This window comes from Neoarius graeffei, chromosome 4 (assembly GCF_027579695.1).
Source record: "Neoarius graeffei isolate fNeoGra1 chromosome 4, fNeoGra1.pri, whole genome shotgun sequence".
Lineage (NCBI taxonomy): Eukaryota > Metazoa > Chordata > Actinopteri > Siluriformes > Ariidae > Neoarius > Neoarius graeffei.
Genome location: NC_083572.1, coordinates 8626495 through 8645270, shown reverse-complemented (window position 1 = coordinate 8645270; position 18776 = coordinate 8626495). Strand labels below are relative to the sequence as shown.

The window sequence follows — 18776 nt, the reverse complement described above, 5'->3', positions numbered from 1 at the left end:
TTTAAAAGCAGCATAGCGAATTGTGTGCATTGTGGTATGGATTAAGCAGCAAAGCGAATTTTGTGCATTGATGAATGGATTAAGAGATATTTCAAAGCATCACGCAACTCTTCCTTCATCTTGAAAATAGCATTCAACTGTCGTTTACACATGTCTGCGTTGAAACGCCATTTGCAGCACTATTTCACCTACTCCATCAAAAAAAAAGTACACGATGAGCAGGATCATACCCTTTCAAGTCCGTTTAGACTGCGCGATAAACCATATTCTTCAGCGCAAATGAGGCGAACCTAATTCAAATGCGTGATAGCTGCACAAGGCAAAATCATATGGGCCCACGTCATGCCATGGCGGGGAAATTAATAATCAAATGGCCTTACCTTGCTTAAAACGTTGTCTTGATCACATAACTCCTTACAATTATTCCACTTAAATCCATACGGTTTAACACACCCAACAAAGATAGCAAGCGCATTGCTAATTCCCACCAGAAACCTAACGGTTTACGCTACGATGTTTTCTTCCGTTTCTTCAGTAGATGACATTTCAAACGTTTATTACCCACATCCCAAATGTCATACGTTATATTATTTTACCTTGTTGTTACTCATGTAACCTACTCAAAACACAACTCATTGGAGAGATCTCGTGGAAGTGGAGTACCCCAGGCTATGGTGTGCCTTAGGGGACATACTAGATTTTTCGTTTGGTTTGAAACCAAAATACTGCCACACTGCCGATGTTGTATTTTTTTTTTGCCACTAACTCGTTATCTTGACTTGCCATCTTTCAACCGTGGTCTCAGTCTCTTTTTTTTTTTTTTTTTTTTTTTTTTTTTTTTTTAGATAGGACAGTATAGAGAGACAGGAAATGAGCGGGGGAGAGAGAGACGGGATCGGGAAATAACCTCGGGTCGGAATCGAACCCGGGTCCCCGGATTTATGGTACGGTGCCTTAGCCATCTGAGCCATGACACCCCCGGTCTCAGTCTCTTGCGAAGCTTTCTGTCAGACTCCAAATGTCACGCAGGGTTGCCATGGTAACGACATAAACAACCCTGCACGCGATGAGAACTTCTTTAGGAAATTGATAGAATTAGTGAAAATACGATCACACAGTTATTCGGGATGATCTTCAATTTATTATTTTATATTATGACCTCATGTACTCCATATTTATTTAGATATTATATATTTTTTTTAAAATGACGGTAATGAGACCGATACCGTTGGTACTTTTGGATACCTCGGGATACCTTCTTACCGTAATACCGCCCAACCCTATTACCCCCGCACCTCTGTGTTATTGTGTGGCGCATTCGGACGGGATAAGCAAAAGTCTGTAATTCACTGAATTTACAGACATTGTGACCGGATTGTGACAATCAATACAGTTGTAGCATGTTGGAAGTGCCAACATATTACTGTAGTACATTAATGGTGCATTAATAAGGTAGGATGAAAACACAGTAGGCATAAGAATAGCACTGTATCCAAATTAAGAGAGGGGAAACGCATATGATGGGATACAGTATGTTTGCTCCACGCTCTCAAAATGAGAAGGCGGGGTCACTGCAAATGAAAACAGTCTCGAGATGACAATGTAAGTGAACAGGCAGTTTATGCCGCTGTTTACACATAGCCGGGTATTTTGCTAAACGAACATTTGTCTTCCCTCCGTTAACCAAAATATCTTCGTATTGCTGTGCCATGGGGGTTAGCGTGGCTCCTTACCATATGCTGCCACACAAGCCATCCAGTTGAAGATTCTTTGTGCCTTCTTCTTGGAGTTCTTCTTGGAGCTGTTTCTGCTTATCTGGTTCAAATACGGGATAGGCCTACTACCACTTGCCCCTGAAATGCTGTTTATCAAAATTTCGCCCGTATCCTCCATTATTCACTCCAGAAAAGTACAAGAGACGCGCGTTTAATAATTACAAACACAGACATGCGCATTCACACGGGACTTGTATTACCACTGGACGTCTGTGTTTTGCGGAAACACAGTAGGTAATTCGCGGCGGAATTATTACTTGGCAAATTACGGACATGGCGCATTCGCACGGGACTAAGAACTCAGACATTCTCTGTAATTATTCCGAATTACCAGAGGTCCACAGGTAATTCTTATCCCGTGCAAATAGGGCTTAAGAGAATTCCCCCCCAGGCCACAACAGCACAAGCCAAGTGTGGGTGTCTGAGCTCATTCATGCAGAAGAGGGCAGATAGCCATTTTATGCTGTTCTCTGATGCATCATGAGATACAATTAGCTGCCTTCACGTGTTGTTCTCCCTTCCTGGTTGATAGTCAAGTGATGGAGGAACTAACTTGTCGGTGGGAATTAGCCAGGACTAATTTGAGGTGCAAATGGAAGGAAGTTTAAAAAAAAAAAATTACCCTTGATGCTTGCTCAAGAAACACTTGGATTTATATTTTGCTGACACTTTTTACACAGTGGCTTTCACATGAGACGGGATAAAACTGCGCAAGTGCTTAGCTCAAGGATTAAACAGTGGCACCTTGGCAGTGCTGGGATTTGAACCTACATCCAGTCAAAGCCTTAACCGCGTACAGGCAGTATTATGTGACGGTAAACCTATGCGCACACCGGGCCAGAACGTTGATGGATGAGGGTTCTGAGTAGGGCTGCACAATTAATCGAATTTAATCGAAAATCGCGATTTTGGCTGCCATGATTAAATGAAATGAAAATCGCGATTTATTTCCATTTAAAATGCAAGCTCTGCTGCATATCTGATCAAGCACTTTTTGACCAGTACTCCGCCAAACCATTAGGGAGCGAACTGACACATGTAAGGTTTCATTACTCCGCCTAAATAAGCAAGCAAGCCAAGTGCGCAGAGCTTCAGTGCAGCGGTATCTTCTTCAAGGGGTGATAGCAGGTAACAGATTGAGGTGAGAGAGAAAAGCTAACTATGTCGGAACAACAGACTATTTAGCACTGGAGGCAATGTTGTGACCTGCCTTCGCTCATGTTTATCAACAGAGCATGTTGATAGGCTGCTCTTTCTAGCTAAAAACTTGTAGGCCTCAGTATAATGCTATGTAATTGTTGCAATTGAGTTTTCAGTTCCTTCATCCTTGGGTAATTTCTTGGATAAATTTCATTTATTTGTCATTTGGAAATCAGAATTTCTGTTTTAAATTTCATTCTGCACTGAAAGCTGTTCATATTGTTTGTTTGAATATAGTGAAATAAAATTTAAGTGATTTCCCTAACATCAAGAATAATCGTGATTACAATTTTGATCAAGATAATCGTGATTATCATTTTTTCCATAATCGTGCAGCCCTAGTTCTGAGATGTTGCCGATCAGCACTGTTTGGTGTGGGTATTTTCCACTGCATGGTACCAACTCAACTCCACTCGCTTTTGGTATCGGTAGTTCGTTGTCCACTGCAGCTGGATGTCGGTGACGCCACGTGAAACTGCCATGATGTCGTCTTGTACGTTACGTTATGACATTGGGCAGACGATCTTCTGCAGAGTGACGTACAATGAGCACGCACACCCGGGGAGCAGTTGGGGGTTAGGTGCCTCGCTTTAGGGCCAGGGAATTGAACCAGTGACCCTGGCTCAAGGCTGCTTCTCGAACCTTTAGGCTGTGGCTGCCCCTGTGATGCACAGGAACTTTTTTTTTTTTTTTTTAGTTAGTTAATACGATTATTCTCCATGCCGACAAAATGTAAAACCTTGTTGGCCCGTCAGTGTTGGAGAGCGAGGTGGTGTCCTGGTGAAGACACGGCAGCTACCAGTCCAAAAAAGCTTGCTTCCCTGTTTGGCATATATTACTTGGGGATTTTTTTTTCCTTTGCTGCTGCAGGTATAATTTGCCACCCGATGCAAACGTTTTGCTGACCCTTTGTTGGCGGTTTAAAAAAAAAATTTACAAGTAAGGTAAAGTTATGGGTGGACCGAGGTTTTGAAATAAATCAAACATGATGCGGCATTACTCTGACTGAAGCAGGATTCCACCTGTTAGTAAATGTTGGGGTTCTGAAAGGTTTACGGTCCCAACAGAGAGTTGGGCAAAATATCAGTCCGGACTGGCTAATTTAAAATGACTTTCTTGCAGTGAAAACTTCCCCCGAATAAAATACGCCAAGCGGAAACGCTAACCCAACTTCTCGGGCTCAAAGCCCTGTGCCTTCACCATTATAACATGTACGGCAAAGCTTTTTTACAACTTGTAAACTGATGGCCCTTTTTATGCTGCGTAAAAAGTGGTCTCCTGACTTTTTTGGTTGTTTGTTGGAATAAAACTCATTAGAAACACACATTCTGGCAACTTTGGCTTGACATGACACCATTTCACGTGTGTACGGACGAACGTTCGCGTGAACAGTGAAAAACGCGCACCATCCAATGAAGCATAATAAATATAACGCTGTTGCCTCAGCTTGTTTAGAACCTTGATGGAGGTGATAGCAAAACATGAACCAGGTACTGTGCACAACTTTGGCCTTTGAACATGAGTTGAGCTGGTACCGTATCATGGAAAAGGGCCGTAATAGAATGGTGTCTGTTCAGTTTACAGCATGTTAGAAGAAGTGTTGCAGTGTGCGCTTATTTGGCAGTTTATCCAATCCTTTCACACAAAGGGTCTATTCCGACAAGGTATACATCATGTGACTGCAGTGTGGCATCAGGCTTAACAGTGCTTCTAGCAAGAGGCAAACTTGCTAAAATAGTGCTCAAAAGTCAAACAAAGCATTTTAAAATTGGACGAAATGTCATTTGGTGCTAAAATGCTCGTGGGGATGGACTGAAAATAAAGAGGCGCGAACGTTCACGTAACGGTTGCCGGCACATCAGGGTGCCATTACTTTACCGAAAATGCTGACGAGTTGGAAAGCAAACTTGAGGAGAAAAATGCAAGTTGTCGACTGTTCTCTCAGGGCGAATCTCAAATGGCGTCCTGCATTATGCAGGAGGACACTGCCTCGGAAGTACAGCAACATTGCACATTATGTCAAGTGCGAACAAAGTGAATTTGGGACTCTGCTTAACTTCAAGATGAGATCCCAGCCCGGCCGGGCGGGCAAGCAAGGAAAATACATATTTATTTATTTTTAAATAATCACTGTGTGAATGAATAAAAACATCTGAAAGATAAAATTGTAGCGTTTATTTACAGTGATCTTGCAAAAGTATTCATCCCCCTTGGTGTTTTGTCCTGTTTTGTTGCATTACAAGCTGGAATTAAAATGGGTTTTTGGAGGGTTGGCACCATCTGATTTACACAACATGCCTACTACTATCAGGGCACAACTTTATTTATTATTTATTTATTTGTTTTTATTGTCACACAAACAAGATGGGGGGGGGGAGAGAGAGAGAAATCTGGAGTGTGTGGAGTTATTCAAATCAAATCAAGTTTATTTGTATAGCGCTTTTAACAATAAACATTGTCGCAAAGCAGCTTTACAGAATTTGAACGACTTAAAACATGAGCTAATTTTATCCCTAATCTATCCCCAATGAGCAAGCCTGTGGCGACGGTGGCAAGGAAAAACTCCCTCAGACAACATGAGGAAGAAACCTCAAGAGGAACCAGACTCAAAAGGGAACCCATCCTCATTTGGGCAACAACAGACAGCATGACTATAATATTAACAGTTTTAACAGGTATAACCCTCAACTGTCCTCATGGGGCCGTCCTTCACAGGAGCGATGCGATAAAACTCCGACCAGACACAGGGCACCAGGATGGATCAAGCAGGTCCGAGGGGAAGAAGAAGCCAGCATCTCAATCCCAGGATCAACATGTAACTCAGAGGGACAGATTGGGGGGGGGGAAGAGAGAGAAAGAAAACACGTTGTTAGGTATGCCCTAAAAATGACAAGTATTAAATCTGTGTGGTAGGCTCGCAGAGACGAGAGTCTTTACATCAGGCATAACACACAACAATGGCATGTTAATATGGTAAAATATATCATGACCTACTCTGGCTGGATGCTTGATTGGGTGATGGGAGCACACTCCTCAGCAATGATGAGATGCAGATGGGACCCTTAGGGCTGGCCAAGACAATTCAGTTACATTTCACCGGGTCTGGGACATGCGACAGAATGTCTGACGGCCGATTCCCTGCAGGCTACGATAGCCAGTCGAGGTCTCCACCCTCTCCACCAAAAGATTTCCTGTTGACTCCATGTAACTCAGAGGGACAGATTTGGGGTGGGGGGGAGGGAAAGAAAAAACAGGTGGTTAGGTATGCCCAATGTCACCTGAATAAGTAGAAACAGTATACATATTGCACCGAGTACAAGCAGGGACTCCGGCAACTAACTATGACAGCATAACTAAAAGGAGAGAGCCAGAGAGAGAGTTATTCACCCCGTTTCGTAAGAAACCCCTAAATAACAGCCGGTCCAACCAAGTCACTTAATTAGTTGATTAAGATCCACCTGTGTGCAATCAGTGTCACATGATGTCTGTATAAATCAACCTGTTCTGGAAGGACCCTGCCTCTGCAACTCGACTAAACAAGCAATATGACGACCAAGGAGCCTCCAAACAGGTCAGAGACAAAAGGGGTGTTCACACGGCAACTTTTACTCCGGTGTAGCACCGGGGCTGCCCCGGTAGAGCGTTCACACGGTACAAAGTTATACCGGTGTAGCCCCTGAAAGCTGCTTAAACCGGTGCAAATCTAACCCTGCTCGGGAGGTGGTTTAAGAAATTTACTCCGGAGTAAATGCTAGTTTGCGGGGCAGCACCGATTATAAAATGGGACATCTGAACGCAACAGGGGTAGACTCGCTACGCGTGAGGAGAGTTGATGACATACGGGCATTGCATAATTTGCATCCTGGTATTTTGCGCTTCCAAAATGGCGAATATCAACAACAACAACAGAACTGCGTGTCTTCCAGTGTTGCCAGATTGGGCGGTTTTAAGTGCATTTTGGCGGATTTGAACATGTTTTGTGCTGGAAAACGTCAGCAGTATCTGGCAACACTGGTGTCTTCATCCACGTTGTTTTCCCGGCGCTTGGTGATGCCATGACAACCGGGAAAAGGAAGTACATTTTCACGCATGCGCATATTTCATTTCCGCATTATTACTATCGTATAGTACGGTCGCAAAAACTGCCGTGTGAACGCAAGCGGGGCTGCACCGGTGCTAACACGCTTCTCTCTAGTAAGCAGGTTTGTGACGTGTGAACGCTCCACAAAATTTACACCGGTGTAAGATATATCGCAACAAAATACATCGGTGCAGCATTGATACAAATATGTGCCGTGTGAACACCCCTAAAGTTGTAGAGAAGTACGGATCAGGGTTGGATTATTAAAAAAAAAAATCCCAAACTCTGAATATCCCACGGAGCACTGTTAAATCCATTAAAGCAAAATGGAAAGAATGTGGCACCACTACAAACAAACAAAAAAGAAAATGATGGATGTGATGTGACAGCTGGATGGCACAAAATTCAGGCCAACTCTGGAGGAAAACCCGTTTGAGTCGGCCAGAGGTTTGAGACTGGGACAAAGGTTCGCGTTCCAGCAGGACAATGACCCTAAACACACTGCTAAAGCTACACTGGAGTGGTTTAAAGGGAAAGATTTAAATGTCTCGGAACGGTCTAATCAAAGCTCAGACCTCAATCCAGTTGAGAATCTGTGGCGTTACTTGAAGGTTGCCGTACACCAATGCAACCCATCTAGCTTGAATGAGTTGGAGCAGTTTTGCCTTGAGGAACGGGCAAAAATCCCAGTGGCTAGATGTGCGAAGCTAATCGAGACACACCCCGAGAGACTTGCAGCAAAAGGTGGCTCGACAAAGTATTGACTTTGGGGGGGTGAATACCTGCGCGCACTCCAGATTTCTGTTTTTTCATCTTATTGTTTGTGTCACAATAAAACAATTTGCACCTTTAAAGCGGTAGGCGTGTTGTGTAAATCAAATGGTGCTAACCCTTCAAAAATCCATTTTGATTCCATCTTGTAACGCAGCAAAACGGGACAAACACCACGGGGGATGAAGACTTTTTGCAAGACGCTGTCTAACTTGGGGATCTTAACCGATGACTGTTTGACCGGTGGTTGACCGAACCAACGTCAACCGGTTAAATTTTTTTGGTTGTCGGTTAAAAAAAAACTAAATCGTTTTGAAGCTGCCGATTTTGGAGCGGAGAACCTGGAATTGTGTGTTGTAAATGCTTGGGGCATGCCATGCGGTGTAAGGACGACAGCTGACAAATCAGAAATACCCATTCAGTCATGTCCCGCCCCAGTTGAAGACAGCTGACAAATCAGAAACACCCATTCAGTCATGTCCCGCCCTCCCGCCCCAGTTGAAGACAGCTGCCACTCGGCGAGAGAAAAGTGTAGACACAGGCTTTTTAGCTTACAAATTACTATTGTTTTTTTTTTTTTTTTTTTTTTTTTAATTATTATTAGAAGGCACATCGAGTTTAGTCCTGCCTTGGCCAGTGCATTCTGAAAGTATGTTTCGGTCTGTAGCCAACAATGCATGTTATTGCAGATCGTATCTCTCCACACAAACTAAAGGCGCAGATGCCGACTTTTTCACGGCTGAATCGTGCAGATCCGATTTGTTGTTTTTTTTTTTTTTTTTAGGGGGGGCGTTGGAGTGTCTGAATAATTTCATCAGAGTAAATTCTATATTAAAATTACTAAATAAGCAAATGCCGTTGAAATTATTCAGACACTCCAACGCCCCCCCTAAAAAAAAATCGGCTCTGCACGATTCAGCCGTGAAAAAGGCGGCATCCGCCAAAAGGCGCGCCGTTTTGCATCCCTGTTTAAACTCGTAGGTTAACCGACTTTAACCAGCTAATGAGGCTCGGTGGTCGGTCAAGATTTTTTTTAGTTTTCGCCATCCCTAGTCTAACTAAAAGGACGTGGACACCTGACCATCACACGCCAAGGCCTGATGATAAAGTTCCGGTTCATCCCAAAGGTCCTCGGTGGGCTTGAAATCATGGCTGTGCGCAGGCCACTGGAGTTCCTCCACACCAAACTCGCCAAACCATCATTTTGTGCACAGGGGCACAGCCGTGCCGGAACAGGAAGTGGAATTCCCCAAGCCGCTGGCACAAGGTTCGAAGTGTACAATTGTGTATAATATGTGTATGCTGATGTACAAGAAGAATAACCCGTTTTGTAAAGTCTTACTAGAGAAAATAATCAGCTTTGAGGTGGGAAGAGTAACTCTGCTTTGTATTGACACAACCCTGTCCTATTTTATTCCTTCCTTAATGCGCGGATGCTGTTTAAAAAAAAAAAAAAAACTGCTCCAAGTAGTACTTTCTATGGAACAAATTGCTACAAACACATATATTATAAATAAAAAATCTCGATCGTTCTACCAGCGAGATGTTTCGGTTGTGTCCTGTTACACATATATGCGCACAGCTTTTAATCTGGCTTTGATGAAAACGAGATTGTCAGCCACTCAGCATACCCTCCCTCTGTGTGTGTGTGTGCTAAGCAGAGTTGCTGTTGAGTCATGCCCAAGCTGAAAGAAATATGAAAGAACACAGGACAAGGCCTAGCTCAAGGCTTCCCACCTCCACCATGAGCTCTATTTATCAAACCGTGAACGTGTGTGGAATATAGACGACACGCACATGAAAGTTTCCTCCTAACCGTGTGATCAGATATGTTGAGAAGCTTTTAGCGATATCAATCCATTGGCGCAATATGTGGACATTTTCATATTGTGCGAAAGTAAACAGGCTGGTGTGTGTTCTCAGTCGAGTGCAAGCAGATCGTATTCGCTGCCCACGCACCGCGAGTCAGTCATACGTGGTACCAAAAATTAATGAGATTTTTCATTTTAGACTTGTATGTTAGAGCCTTTCATTTGGCTGATGTCAGGGTGAGGAATGATATTTGCTGAGATTCATCACACAAAGCTGCGCATCTCCTCTCTCTCTCTCGGGTGTTCTGCTCTTTCAGACGTCAAAGCCTATTAAAACGGCAGGCATAATGCTGAGTCAGTGTCCTGCGTTATCAAGGGAATGGGAGTTTGCTGAGTCATGTGGACAATATTTCCAATTGCTGTCTTTGTGCTAGCACTTGGGAGAAAATCGCTGGTCCATGGGTCACTTTGCTGCGGTTTGGAATAGTATTTATTGTCCATTTATTAATGAAAGGTTGCTTTCGGCAAAAATGGTTGGTCGTGAAATTAAGATTTCCTTGGGCATGAAATGTCAAATGTACAGTACCTTGTGAATATCCCCCCCCAAGTCAATACTTTTTTGTCAAGCCACCTTTTTTTTTGTCTCTTGGGGTATGTCTCTGTTAGTTTAGCACATCTAGCTCCTGGAATTTTTGCCCATTTCTCTGGGCAAAACTGCTCCAGCTCCTTCAAGTTATATGGGTTGTGTCGGTGTACAGCAATCTTCATCACCACCACCACCTGGCATTTAGCAGACGCTCTTATCCGGAGCGACGTACTATGTGCTCAGAGCAGCGGCCTGGGGAGCAGTCGGAGGTTAAGTTCTTTACTCAAGGGCACGTCAACCGTTCCTGCTGGTTCAGGCGATCGAACCAGTGACCTTTTGGTCCCGAAGCTGCTTCTCTAACCATTCGACCGTGGCTTCCCCAATCTTCGAGTCGTGCCTCGGATTCTCGGTTGGATTGAGGGCTGGGCTTTGATTGGGTCATTTCGGTCCGTTTAAACGTTTCCAAGAAACAGCTCCAGTGTACCTTGAGCAGTATGTTTAGGGTCATTGTCCTCCTGGAAGCTGATCCTCCGTCCCAGTCTCAAATCTCTGGCAGACCGAAACAGGTTTTCCTCAAGAATTGTCCTTTATTTAGCGCCTTTTCTTTCCTTCGATCCTGACCAGCTTTCCAATTCCTTCCAGTAAAAAAAAAAACATAGCATGATGCTGCCACCACCGTGCTTCACCGTGGGAACGGTGTTCTCGGGATGACGGGAATTGTTGGGATTGTGCCACGCAGCACTTCCTACGATGGCCAAACAGTTCGATTTTAGTAGAGAACCTTCTTTCGTGTGCTTGGGGGTCTGCGACATGCTGTTAGGGGGAACTCCAAATGTGCGTTCTCACCCCCCCCCCCCCCCCCCCCCCCCCTTAACCCTGAGAACCTGACTGACATGAATTGCGTTCGTTCTTTATCCGTTCTTTGTTGAATCGCTCGAGTATTCATCACGGCGAGGATTGCGTATCGCATGAAACTGCACGACTCAACTTTTCCCACAGTGCTAATTGCTTGTCTACGCAACAAAGTGTTGGTGAGAATTTTGAATTTGTCACGTTTTCATCATGGTTACGGTCTCCGTTCAGCTCTGCGTCCATTTCCACACCTGTTACTCCTTGTTTGAATTATTAACGAGCTCGTTATCGTGTAGATACAAAAGGCCTACCGCAAGAAAGAGCAGAACCTGAGCTTTGTAACGATGCTAGTCACGATTGGACGGTCTTTTTACATCCTAAAGTTATGAAGACTGTATTTAAGAAGAGAAAATTTCTGCAAAGTGTCGTATCTTGACGAACATCTCGACTCATTTTTTACGCTCCTGCTTCTCGGTCGAGTAAGTCACAAAGTTCGTATCGCTTCAAGCGTACCAAAATAAACAGCAGAACTCGCCCTTTCCCTTATCCCAAAGACTTTTAATGAGGACTCTGCGAAGGCCAGTTCGTGCGTGAAAATTATTCGTGCTTCGTGAACCACTCTTTTTCGAAATCTGAGCCCCGATTTTATTCCTGTGCCATCAGGGAAGAAAAAAAATCCACTGACGTGATGATAATTTGGTCGTCCGGGTCGTCGGCCGACTTCGTTTTATTGCCACGTGACGTTGCTGAGCCTCGACCTGACCGACTGAAGGAACCCCAGATCGTACCGCTGCCTCCAGAGGCTCGTACAGTGGCCACTATGCACGATGGGCACATCACTTTATGAGCTTCCCTTCTTACGCCGACACGCCCATCACTCAGGGATAGGGTCGATCTGGACTCGTCAGACCACATGACCTTTTTCCCCTTGCTCCAGAATCCAATTTTTATGCTCCCTCTGAAATTGAAGCCTTTTTCCTTCAATTAGTCTCGCTAACAAGTGGCGATTCTCTCGTTGCATTGTGGGCGAGTGTGGAAATGCTCTTAATTTCGCTATTCGACACGGCCGTGATCTCTGATCACGGTCAGTCAAGATTTTTTTTTTTTTTTTCATGGAAGAAAAGACCACGTTTCTTCCGTGAAGTTGTTCACCGCTGTCCTTTTGGAGTTTGTCATACGTTGAACGGTTCTTCACCCAGTTCTAGTAATTTCAGCAATCCGTTTTCTTTGCGTGATGCAGGCCAATAATTTGACCACCTGAAACTGCAAATTTTTTCCACGACCGTGTGATGCGTCTTCTGACACGGCCGTATAAGAAACGAGAAGCTGCTCGCTGCGTCGGTTCGGGTTAAAAGAATCGTTGCCAGCTGAAACCTATTAATCGCTGCTATAATTATCCAATCAAAGGCTCTTAAATATTTGCTTGTTTAAATCCTTTTGGGGGGTGGCAGGCAGTGTTGATAAAGGTTAATATTAAAAAAAAAAGTTCAAGTATTGTCATATTTAATTACGGAAAACAACTTTGTCTCTGACCTGTTTGGACAGCTTCTTGCTTAGTGGTGTTGCAGACTTGGGACCTTTCAGAACAGACGTGTACATATACTGACGGCGTGTGAGCGATCATGTGACGCTCGGATTCCACACAGGTGGACCTTAAAGTGCCATTCCACCATTGGATGTATTTTTTTGGCATAAAATACAATATATTTTATGACAACATGACTAGACAGAGAAATCTTTTAGTTTCAAAATGATATATCAAACATAATTTTTTGACAACGACAAGTATATTAATTTTGCGACCAAAGTCACCTACCCTTTTAATTTCCGCGCGGTAGTGAAACGTGATGTCATCGGCAGGTTTTCCTTCTTGTGTACCACGTCACGTGTGACGTGGCACAGATTATCAGCAATGGCGGATAGAACGCGATTGTCAGCTTCGGAAAAGAAGCGAAGGAAAATAGCAAGTGATGCCCAAAGGAGACGGTCGATGGTGAATATCGGCACAGCAATCGACAAGTGGAAATCGCGTTCTATCCGCTATTGCTGATAATCTGTGCCACGTCACACGTGACGTGGTACACAAGAAGGAAAACCTGCCGATGACATCACGTTTCACTACCGCGCGGAAATTAAAAGGGTAGGTGACTTTGGTCGCAAAATTAATATACTTGTCGTTGTCAAATTATGTTTGATATATCATTTTGAAGCTAAAAGATTTCTCTGTCTAGTCATGTTGTCATAAAATATATTGTATTTTATGCCAAAGAATACATCCAATGGTGGAATGGCACTTTAATGAACTAATTATGTTTTTGAAGTTAATTGGTTGGACCAGCTCTTATTAAGGGGTTTCATTGCAAAGGGGGTAAATACATATGCACTCATAACGTTTAAGGTTTGCTTTTTTTTTTTTCTACACCAAGGTTTTTATTTTTCCAATTCCACTTCAACAGTTTGGACTGTTTCATTCGGCCTGTTACATTAAATACAAGTCAGAATCGATTTTAATCCTGGGTCGTAATGCAACAAAGTGAGAGAACTCCCAGGGAGTGAATACTTTTGCAAGGAACCGTTTTGTGTTGAGAGAGCTGTATTCGGAATTTAATTTTTTTTATTTTTTTTAAACACCCAGTGATGTGTAATTTTATTTCAACTCTAAGGTACTCGATGTACAAAATGTTTTGCCAATCATCTAAACCTTTTTTTTTTTTTTTTTTTTTTAATTAAATCATTGTGTTTACATGCACTTAAGCAATCTAATAATGATAAACCTCAAGGTAGACTTAAATCCAATCAGTAAATAGATTTCTTTTTCTAGTAGCATCGCTGCGAGAAGCAAAACTATTACTTTCATTCCATTTTCCGGTAGCAAAGTGACAGATAGCATCGATGCTTTTTAAATTAAACTTGCAAGTTGTTAGTTCTAACAACAGAGTAGTGGTGGAGCATTGATAAATATTAAATTATTTCATATTCTCACAAAAAAATAAACCGGACCTCGTTTATCAAGCGCAATACGAATTAATTTATTTGTCGGTCATTCACGAGAGTATTTATTTTCAGGACGTTCCGAAACGTCGTTTTGGCGATGCCTGACGTTCGTGTAACAGCTCTGAACGATTTTTCTCCATTTTCTCCCATGGACAGCTCTCCGGTCTTCCTGTCGATCTATCCTTTGCAACAATAAGGTCAAAACGCAGAACCCAAACTGGGATTAGACATTCAAAGCTCTCAATCCTTTAAATGATTATTCAACAGGGCTCACCTGGACAACAAGAAACGCTGGTCCGGCACGTGTTCCAATATTTTTGATAACCGGAAAGCGAGTGCTTTCAAATAGAGGTCTGCGCGGGACAGAATTTTCAGCCCGCATTGTGCAGTCCCGCTCCCGCAAAGAATTATGATTTTCAGTCCCGCTCCCGCCCGCGCCTGCCATATTTTGTCCTGCTCCCGCCCGCAAATCCCGCATGATGCAGACGTTCGTGTTATTTCTCACGAACGTTGCCAGGCGGCATGCGCAGCTGAGGCTTTACAGAGATGCCCAACACACCTACCAAAATCTACAGTGGATATTAAGAATATTGTACATTGCACATAGCTCCTCACATTTACATTCTAGGAAATACAAGTGGACCTATAAGAAATTAATATAATTAATTTAAAGATACAGCTTGATGGTGCCCCGCCCCCTACTTTGAGTGGATTTGAGCATAAATATCTACAGCTCGCGTTCAGGGGTGCGTCGTACACGAGTGAGAACGACTTCCAAATGTCTGATTTCAGGACTCTTGACTTTTTAACGGTAAATGTACCTCTTTTTAAAGCAGCACTTACTTCTGAAGCACTGTGAGCTTCACTAGAGGAGCTCTGCTCTTCTGCCATGATCGGAGATCTCAAACACGGAAGAGCGGAAAGGAATCGGAAACGTACGCGAGATGAGACCACATCCGCAAATTTGGGCATCTTAAAATGTTATTAATGCCAAATAAAATATCCAGCACAAATTATATATGATAGACATAAATTAATAATTTATAAATTTTATTTTAAACACGTTTTTAGTTTGCAGGACTGCAGCTTATCACCTCTCCCGCCCGCTCCCGCATTGTGCACTCCCCCTCCCGCCTGCGCCCGCAATGAGCTTTCAAAATTTGTCCCGCGCCGCACTGCTTTGCGTCGGGTCCCGCGGGACTCCCGCGGGAGTGCAGGGCTCTACTTTCAAACCAATGGTGTCAAGTTGTGGAACTTGACATCCTCAGAGAGCTCCCGATTTTGTGGGGTGTTTTTTTTGTTTTTTTCCTCTTCATGTAAGAAGACTCGCTCACATGAACCTGATTTTTGTTAGCTTGAAATCGTACTGGGGACGAGTTACTGCTAAATCACCGATTTATTTAAACTCGACACACAAATGTAGTGACCGTTTTTGTGAGTATTAATGACCTGAAATAAATTGATTTCAAACAGTTCCGTGAATTCAGACGAGCGATTCGGTTTGGACAAAAGTAATGGCACCCCACAAACGAAGGATAAGTTGTCGTACGTCTGTTGTGTCTGAGCTGCATTAATGGAAGATTTGGCGCATGCCTGAGGATGTGCGCTCTCACCGTTTTATCATTTTGTTGTTTTCGGGTGTCTGAGCTGCTGGTTTTATTTAAAAAAAAAAATTTGCAGGTGTCGAATGTAAATTAGCTGTGCCATGAATGGTATTTTATGGCTAATTGTGTCGATCGACTGATAAACGAAATAAATTTACTCATCTGTATGCCATTTATTCGAAGAAAGAAAGAAAATCGCTTTCAGTAAATTTTTGTACAACCCCGATTCCAAAAAAGTTGGGACAAAGTACAAATTGTAAATAAAAACGGAATGCAATGATGTGGAAGTTTCAAAATTCCGTATTTTATTCAGAATAGAACATAGATGACATATCAAATGTTTAAACTGAGAAAATGTATCGTTTAAAGAGAAAAATTAAGTGATTTTAAATTTCATGACAACACATCTCAAAAAAGTTGGGACAAGGCCATGTTTACCACTGTGAGACATCCCCTTTTCTCTTTACAACAGTCTGTAAACGTCTGGGGACTGAGGAGACAAGTTGCTCAAGTTTAGGGATAGGAATGTTGACCCGTTCTTGTCTAATGTAGGATTCTAGTTGCTCAACTGTCTTTTTTTTTTTTTTTGTGTGTGTGTCGTATCTTCCGTTTTATGATGCGCCAAATGTTTTCTATGGGTGAAAGATCTGGACTGCAGGCTGGCCAGTTCAGTACCCGGACCCTTCTTCTACGCAGCCATGATGCTGTAATTGATGCAGTATGTGGTTTGGCATTGTCATGTTGGAAAATGCAAGGTCTTCCCTGAAAGAGACGTCGTCTGGATGGGAGCATATGTTGCTCTAGAACCTGGATATACCTTTCAGCATTGACGGTGTCTTTCCAGATGTGTAAGCTGCCCATGCCACTCGCACTAATGCAACCCCATACCATCAGAGATGCAGGCTTCTGAACTGAGCGCCGATAACAACTCGGGTCGTCCTTCTCCTCTTTAATCCGAATGACACGGCGTTCCTGATTTTCCATAAAGAACTTCAAATTTTGATTCGTCTGACCACAGAACAGTTTTCCACTTTGCCACAGTCCATTTTAAATGAGCCTTGGCCCAGAGAAGACGTCTGCGCTTCTGGATCGTGTTTAGATACGGCTTCTTCTTTGAACTATAGAGTTTTAGCTGGCAATGGCGGATGACACGGTGAATCGTGTTCACAGATAATGTTCTCTGGAAATATTCCTGAGCCCATTTTGTGATTTCCAATACAGAAGCATGCCTGTATGTGATGCAGTGCCGTCTAAGGGCCCGAAGATCACGGGCACCCAGTATGGTTTTCCGGCCTTGACCCTTACGCACAGAGATTCTTCCAGATTCTCTGAATCTTTTGATGATATTATGCACTGTAGATGATGATATGTTCAAACTCTTTGCAATTTTACACTGTCGAACTCCTTTCTGATATTGCTCCACTATTTGTCGGTGCAGAATTAGGGGGATTGGTGATCCTCTTCCCATCTTTACTTCTGAGAGCCGCTGCCACTCCAAGATGCTCTTTTTATACCCAGTCATGTTAATGACCTATTGCCAATTGACCTAATGAGTTGCAATTTGGTCCTCCAGCTGTTCCTTTTTTGTACCTTTAACTTTTCCAGCCTCTTATTGCCCCTGTCCCAACTTTTTTGAGATGTGTTGCTGTCATGAAATTTCAAATGAGCCAATATTTGGCATGAAATTTCAAAATGTCTCACTTTCGACATTTGATATGTTGTCTATGTTCTATTGTGAATACAATATCAGTTTTTGAGATTTGTAAATTATTGCATTCCGTTTTTATTTACAATTTGTACTTTGTCCCAACTTTTTTGGAATCGGGGTTGTAAATCCACCAGGAATTTTTACTTGGACGAAGCGATGAAAAACATTTGCTTTACTAAACGATAAACAAATGTTGGACATTTGTTTTTACACGCGTGCGCTCTTGTGGTATTTGACACATTTGCATGATATGCAAAACGATGTTTTGATGCAACTTGCGGCAGATCTTCCCAAAAATCCATGTCAAAATACCGAGTTGTGTCTGAGCCTTGATAATTGTTAAAAACGTCGAGCTCTTTCAACGACCTGGCCGCCACATGCGCGTTCTTGCACGTTAGAGCTCAGTTTATTCAAGCGGCTCTAACTTGTGACTCGTTGACTGGAGTTGATCTCCCCGTTTCTCCGGAATTGCAAGTCCGATCAGCCTGAAGTTCGGTCTGCTGTTTTGTCTGAACGTTGTTTTATTTCTCGTGACGACCTGGCTGTTTCTCCAAGTCACCCAATCAGATTTGTTTCACAAGATTAAAATAATGGAGCCAGCGCTTCAACAGTCACCAAGCTTGACTATTTAGTAAGCTCAAGCGTTATGACTATTTTGTCAAGTCACAAAATTTGAGCAGCTTTCGTGTTTTATGTACTGTAACTCTGAAACGGTGCTTGGACCCCGCAGCTCACCGGGTTTTTTTTTTTTTTTGTGTGTGTGTGTATAGGCAGAGCTCAGACTAATGGTATACATGTCTTGAACCTAATTGTTGAGGCAGATTTCATGGATTTTTTTCAACAGCTTTTCATAAGCGTTGAATATGATTTAACGTTTGTGACGTGCACGAAAACGCAGTGTCGCCCTGAGGTAATTCTGCATGCGAATATTAAAAGATTGAGGTTATAATTAATGCTTGATGTACCGTAGATAAGCCTGACTGGTCTCTGTCAGTGTTTGTTTATTCATTATTAACATTTACTTGGGTGACGTTCACCGCCGATCTCTTTGGGGCAGGTGTTGGCTATACATACAGAGATTGGGAGAGATACTCGCTCACCTACCATGCCATCTGGCAGCCTTAGACGCTTTATTCGGAAAGGGGGGGGGGAGGAGAGCAAGAGCGCATCAGCCAGACTGGGAAAGGAAGACAGAGGTAGAGAAAGGAATACATGCTGAGAGAAAGCCAGAGCGCTCACAGCAGACTTTGTGCCATCTGGAGAGCGGAGGGCCAATCGCACCAGCTGGAACTGTAAGCGCAGAGAGCGCCCTCTAGGGGCCAGACTCGATTAAAACATGTTAACTTCAACATTGCTTTCGGCACTGTGAGTGCGTTTCATGGCTGTGCACATGG

General features: G+C 43.1%; 1 protein-coding gene across 1 annotated transcript in view; it reads left to right on the top strand.

Annotated features, from left to right (window-relative positions):
* Positions 1–18776, top strand: part of mbd6 (methyl-CpG binding domain protein 6) — a 73651-nt gene that overhangs the window by 46729 nt on the left and 8146 nt on the right. The window lies entirely within an intron of this gene.